This window comes from Bicyclus anynana, unplaced genomic scaffold (genome assembly GCF_947172395.1).
Source record: "Bicyclus anynana unplaced genomic scaffold, ilBicAnyn1.1 scaffold_72, whole genome shotgun sequence".
Lineage (NCBI taxonomy): Eukaryota > Metazoa > Arthropoda > Insecta > Lepidoptera > Nymphalidae > Bicyclus > Bicyclus anynana.
The window spans coordinates 18,668-26,175 of record NW_026441280.1 but is presented as its reverse complement, the minus strand read 5'-3'; the positions used below and the strand labels follow the sequence as shown (position 1 = coordinate 26,175).

The 7,508-nt window shown below is 34.8% G+C and overlaps 1 long non-coding RNA gene across 1 annotated transcript; it reads left to right on the top strand.

Moving 5' to 3' along the window:
• The first annotated feature begins 4,823 nt into the window (after positions 1-4,823).
• On the top strand, positions 4,824-6,238 carry LOC128199828 (uncharacterized). Its single transcript, XR_008252358.1, has 2 exons — positions 4,824-5,275; positions 5,947-6,238. It is a non-coding gene; the product is annotated as an uncharacterized LOC128199828 (long non-coding RNA).
• Positions 6,239-7,508: the final 1,270 nt, after the last annotated feature.

Genomic DNA, 7,508 nt, shown 5'->3' with positions numbered 1-7,508 from the left:
TCGGCATGGACAGTGTGTATACGGATTTGTAGTTTTTCTATAGGGTGTAACGCGCTTTCTAGCTTACCATAATTACCCTTTGCATAGGAGAATTGCAGACATGCATTGATGTACTTATGAATTTTGTCATACATAAAAGCCAAAATTGGTGTTTTTGTAATAAACTCGTACACACAACATAAAATAAGATTCTTTACCCAAATCGAAAATGATAGACCGCGTTATAGATATACTTTTTTGCTTATGCACAAATTAAACAAGTATAACCTGGCTGTAGTTCCAAATCATTACTTAGGAACCTTCCCTATGAAATCATTTGAATAACGCTAGGTTTAACGATTAACGATTAACGATTTATTAAATCGTGGGTAGACTATTTTGGAATTAGTAACTAATGTCACAGTGTAACCAGTAGTTGGACTTCATACTAAAGGTCGAAACGTGAGCTATACCTACGCACCTCGTACGTGGGATGATCGTGGGGTGAAGATCGTTGCGACTGTGCCGCGGTTACGAACGCAGTGTATTGGATTTTTTAATTATGACGACTAGGAAAAAAAGTTATTATTTTTATAAAGTTTGATTAATACTTTGTATTCTAAAGGCATAATTTTAAAAAAATATATATATAAATAAATGCTTAAATGATAAAATTGTGTAAATAGGTAAAAGACGTGAACGGTAATAAATATTAAATAATTATTTATTAACTTCTTCATTTAGGTTGTTTTCTTTGATTATTATGTAATACATAGATTTAAATCTTATGACATGTATGTTTTGTATACCTGTATTTTAATGTAATAAAGAAGTTACGTAAAGAAGTTGTTTGAATTTAACAACATTAATGTGTTGCTCATACTTTAATGTATTTGAATAAAAAGAGTAAAGAGCCAGCTGATATTAATATACCTATCCAGATTTTTTTATTAAACTACTAGCGAACCCGGTCAGTCTCAATTTGTTTTTTGTAGTTCCTTCCCTACATGCCAAGTCAGGATCGATTTTTTTATCGTCTATTCTATAGTGTGGGGGTATCGTTATCGGTATTTTTGTGCATTACATAAGGGATTGAAGTGCTAACATTATCTACGAAACCCTACTCTGCGCGTGGCCCGAGGCACTTTACGCACTTTTTTATTATTTGGTCACCTAGTGTGGTGGTAATACCTAGATGGCATCACCAAAATAAATATATGAAGGTCCTTCAAGATCATTGATTAGTATCAGCCTTATTTAAAGCTACCAATCAAAGAACAACACGCATTTTATTGATCACTTCCTATTTTACTACAATTTACTAAGTTATTTTATTTGTTTATTTAAAAAAAAGTATATTTACAATCACATAACTAAATGGAAACACAAAGTTGGCAAATGTAATTAAAATGCTGGAGGCGGGCAGCCCTATCACATGTTTACGGAGCGCGCGGCTGTAGGTATTTATTTCAAAAATACGGCAGAGTTATTATACTGCTTGTTATATCTACTGTGCTAATGTCAAGTTCGGATGATTTATAATTGGTTGACCTATTACAATGTTTAAGTCTTCAATTTGTATTGGTTATTTCAGCATTACTGTTTATATATATGTCGTCTATATCTACATGGATATGCACCGTGTCCAAAGAATTGATTTTGCAAACCACCAAAACCTTTCATCAATACATTTGAAGTTAAGATTTTAAGTTTTTAAATGTGTAGCTATTTCTAGTGCTATAATATTAACTTTACTTCCTGTGTCAATGTAAGCACTCCGTCAATAAAGATACGTTCTTTATACAAATCAGATAAAATATCGAATGTGTTAAATGTAACATTACGTACCCGGATAACGTTTCGTGAAGTTTACGCAGAGTGCTCCTCTCCGGACACCGTACTCCCAGCAGCGCCGGCAGCAAACCAGCAAGTGGCAGCCTTGTGGCCAACGCGGAGGCAGACTTCGCAGCGGCGGCAGTCTCGGGCTTCGTGACCGGCAACGCCGCGGAGATGAACTTGCATGACGAAAATGCGATCTCTTTCCTTCCATGTATACATATCACCCAGCTGGTAAATTTTATTAAACCAGTCCATCACGTTCGTATTTTTCTTCTCTGGGTCAAATTTAGGTACAATATCGGCCTCCAGGTGGTTAACTCTTCGTTTCTTCGGCAAATATATTTCTTCAGGGTGTAAAAAAAAATGTTAATTTTCGTCGGGTAGGTACTTCTTCGTCGGTCGATACATCAGTATGGCTTCGCCTTCTTTTTCCGTGTCCCTTATTGTATGGTCCGAGAATTGAGTCCATTTGCATACCACTTCTGAAATATTACTGAGACGGGCAGCGTGACGTCAGGAATGTGTATTCAGCAATGAAAATCTTCGTATAGTCCCAACAAAGTGTATTATCACCAACAAAGATCGCGCTCGACTGACCACCAGACGACAAAATAATTACCGACTATGACTCAAACAGTTTTACAATTCAAAATGGTTTCTGTATCTTACAACTACTTTTTAATTAAACAGTTTTACGGCTTAGTCTAACATTATGAAATTAATATCATTATAATATTTAAATTAATTATAAAATGTAAATAGTTTACTTTAATCTGAGTTTAAATAATAAAGCTAAAGATAGAATCTTTAGGTTTAGTCAAATCAGTATCTTATAAACGAAAAACTGTAATCATGACATTGAAGAATTATTATCAGCAAATAACAGACAATGTTTATAATAACATATAGATAGTTTAGTATATTTATAGTTTGTTAGATGGAACTCGTAGGCCCTCGTAACAATAGAGAGCTCCTGGAATTAGACACACACACACCACATAATTCTTAAGCTGGCTCAGCTAGTCAGTCTTGTTGTCAAAGCACTCATCTTCATGTCTCTGAGTCAATATCAGTGGTTCATCATAATGGTCTGTTCATAATAATCAATTTAGTCTGAAATTAAAAAAAAAAATTAATATTTCATACTAAAAGTTAGATAGAATCTTTGAGAGGAAAACATTAGCAGTGGTGTCCTGGGTTTGATCCCTGGCTGGGCCGATTGAGGTTTTCTCAATTGGTCTAGGTCTGGCTGGTGGGAGGCTTCGGCCAGTTACCACCTTACTGGCAAAGACCTACCACTAAGCGATTTAGCATTCCGGTATGATGCCATGTAGAAACCAAAAGGGGTGTGGATAGTCTTACTACTCCTAACAAGTTAGCCCGTTACCATCTTAGATTACATCATCACTTACCATCAGGTGAGATTGTAGTCAAGGGCTAACTTGTAAAGAATAAAAACAAAACCTGCTCCAATGTGGATTGGTAGTTATGGTGTTAATATACCACTATCAGATGTTAATGATAATTAATGTTCCGAAGGTCCTGTGTTTGATCCCCGGCTGGACCGATTGAGACATACGGCCAAGCGATTTAGCATTCCGGTGTGATGACGTGTAGCAACTGAAAGGGTTGTGGATTTTCAGTTTAACTTGTAAAGAATAAAAAATAAAATAAAACAGTAACATTTTGCTCTCAGTAGAGGATTTTGAATGGTATATCTAAATGCCTAGATAAACTAACTCTGCGAACCCATTGTAATTATGACACTGTTGTTGGCTGGTGAAGGAATAAAACACCTTAAAGAGCTAGAGAACTGTTCAAATCCTTTAATAATAAGTCTGTTTGTGAAGTCACTCATCACACACTTAGGTAAACCTATGTATATTAGTGCCGATTCATACGAGACTTAGGATACTGATACTTAGACACTGGGATAAAAATAACATGCGGACTTTTCTAAGAGACAGAGGAAATGCCCACCCTCTCCTTTTGCGCAGCCCGGATGTGCTAAATACTTCCCAACAAAGAAATTACTGCTATAACTAGTGCAGGGACATGTAGTAGACAAGCAGCGCGATCACTTATTAATCGGGCATTGTTGATTGTTCTTCAGTTGGCTAACTGTAAGTTAACCACTTGTAGTTACGCTAACCACCTTAGCCCTGCCTTGCCTGAGTTAAGGGTTGTTTTAATGAGAAACTTCTTAGGAAATGGACATCGACAAAATTAGATAGAGGTAGTTTTCTTTTATATTTTTGATTAACAATAACATAAACGAAGTAAACTTTGCTCCTAAGATCACTATAATTTAGTAAAACTTTGCTCAATTTCTAAATTCTCTTTAAAACCTGAAAAATAAAAATATTGTTTTGTTTTGTTAAATTAAAATTTCTAATACACAGGTTATTAATATGCTATGTTTCACCACAGACTAATAGGATACCCCGTTATTTTGACACTAGCCTACACAGACAACAGGGAGATTACCAAATAGTCCAAATAGCCCTTGGTTAAATTCGTTAATTGCGTTTTGTTACTCGAGTTGCATGTACCATTTTCTCACGCTATTTTCTTCAATAGTAGATATTTTTCGTGAAATTTAATGCTTCTTTAATGTTTTAAATAAAAGACATAAAACTTTGTTAAAATATATGCATTATTATGGAGTTTGACTTAAATTTGATAATATTATTAACGATAGTTTCACTATCGTTTTGCATAAACAATACGCAATCTTCATGAATGATTTCAGTTCATCGTTCACCATCCGGTCTTCATATAATGAACTAAATTAGACAATACCAATGTAAAGTTACGATTGATCGTTGATCGTAGCCGATCGTATGAACTTTACGATCAATGAACTCCGTTAGACAATTAGGCCCCTCCTAATTGTCTAACGCAAACGATTGATTTTGACAGTTGAAATCGTACGTTTTTACTTGTCAAACGGCTACTTCGGATTGTGTAAGCCAATGGAAAGCCATCGGTTGGGCATAGTTAGTTCATTACGATTAGATCGTTATTTTTATACGAAGAGTGAATGATTTGATATGATTTGACAGTTATTTGCGATTGTCTTCGAATTGTGTAAAGTTATATGTTCATGGCTTATGTCAAAAACTTACGATGGGTCTTGAGTCACCTTTGATCGTAAAACGGACAAATTGTGGATGTCCAAAATTCCAAATTAATAATTTATATTTTATTAAATATCTAAAATTAATATTTTTTTCCATTCTAAATCTCTCAATTCAGTCTCCCCGTCCACAGTTAGCATTTTTAGGGCGAAACTTGGCGAAGTGTTTAGTGTTTTGTTTGTAAACAATGAACTCTCTTAGAAAGAGTAGTAAATAATATATTCTTTGCAATGAACCTATAAAGTCAAAACAATGAAGTTAATTGAGTGCTATTAATCGATTTATATAGGATGCTGAGACTTGGACTCTGAGAGAAAGTGAGAAAAAGAAGATACACGCTCTAGAAATGTGGTGTTGGAAAACAATGCTTGCATATCCTGGACACAGTTTCGAAACAACATCTCACTCCTCCATGAACTGGGGATCAAACAGCATCTTTCTTCCAGCATCCAATGTCTTACACACACTTCCTTTGGACGTACCAGACAAAGAGACGATAAGTCTATACAGCGACTTATACTCACTACCTACGATATTTAATACCCTTATCATGTTGTAGATTTCTGCGACATCTTGCATGTTGTTGTATCCAATGTGTTTCGATCTGTGTTCCAGGGCTTAAGTGTGTGGTTTAGTTAAGTTTACTTAAGTTTGCTGGCTATTAAGCAAAATGGAATCGAATTTCATTTTTAAAAGTATGATTATGGTGAACGAACTCTTTCGTTATCGCTCATAGGTACATTTACATTTTCCATTGGTGCATGCCCACCCTAGGAATCCTAGGATTCTGAGCTACCAAATAGGAATAGGAAATAATACTAGATAAGCCAATGGGTGGGAGTAGAATAGGATAGGAATAGGGAATGAGTCAAAGCGAAGCTTGTCTGTCCGCTATATTATCTTAGTACACAAACTAAACTTACATTGAGACTAAATAGTGATATGTGTATTTTATAATATGCTCAATATTAACAATTGTGCTTTACAGGAGATTTGGAATATGCCCTATAACTGCAGACTCCAATATTGCAAATAGCACCTGCAATACAGTGGAATAACATATTGGTGTGCTGAAGAAAAGATGGCAAAGGCTTTGCTGAAGAAAAGCTGATAGGACATTGTACTGATGACCCTGTTATCTGGTCAAATCATACATGTGTGTATTATCAAAATATTTGCATAGATTGTGAAATGCAAATATTTTGATAATACACACATTAATGATTTGAAAATATTTGATTTGGTCTTTGATATTTGAAAATAAAAGAATACTTACTTTGCGTAGTTTGTTTTGTTGTAGTATTTTTCTAAACTAAAGCTTTCAGTTTAACATTTTACTATTAATAAATTATTCAAGAAAGTGTAGTTGTAAAAAATACATTTTTGAATTCAATATATTTTGAATAACTCTGTATAATACCTGTGTATGTTTGCCCCCCTGCAGTTTCACCCACATAATTCCTGTTCCCGTGGAATGGAATACATGGCGTATAATACTCAAATGTGGATTTTTATTGGTAAAATAATCTTCATAATAAAAATTTTAATAAAAAAAATACAACCGACTTCAAAACCTAAAAACGAAGCCACTAAACTAAAAAGTGAAAAATAACATCATAATATGTTCTACCCGCTGATCAGTATAAAGGCGGTGCTAAGCCGGTGATGTATTAATTCAAGCCATGTGAGAATATCTTGTAGATGTAGATTTTGCAGACAGTGTTGTTTCATGTGGTCCTGTCAGAAATGGCTTAAATTAAGACAACACCGGCTAAGCACCGCCTTCATACTGATCAGCAGGTAGAACATATTATGATGTTATTTTTCACTTTTTAGTTTAGTGGGTTCGTTTTTAGGTTTTGAAGTCGGTTGTATTTTTTTTATTAAAATTTTTATTATTTTTCCATTTTTAGTGTAAAATTTCATCTCAAATGAATATATCAGACCCCTAATGACAGTCACAACCCATTTTGGTACAAAATTCTCAGCAATACAAATTAATCAAGCCCAAGCACAAGGTAGCTACCGTAAACCGTTAAGGAGTTCCCTTAATTGACCTTGGTATTCATCATCAGACCCCTAATAACAGACACAACTCATATAGGTAGAAAGTTCTCAGCAATACGAATTAATCAAGGCCAAACACAAGGTAGTTACTGTAAACTGTTAAGGAGTTCCCTTAATTGTCCTTGGTCTTCATCACCAAACCCCTAAATGACAGTCACAACCTATCTATGTGGAAAGTTCTCATTAATACAAATTAATCAAGCCAAAACACAAGGTAACTGCTGTAAATCCCCGAGGAGTTTCCTCGTCTGTTTTATGGTTCCATCATCAGATCGACTTTAAACCTTCATGAAATTGTAGTGCTTAAAAGTACTAAATGGAAAAGTTTATGAACACACTAGACACCCATATAATTTTCGAAAGTTCCCCTCAATTTCTCCAGGATTCCATCATCAGATCTTGACATGATGGCAATGGGACCAAATGGGGACTATACCGTTTCAAACAAAAAAAGAATTTTTGGAATCGGTCCAGGCGTCTTTG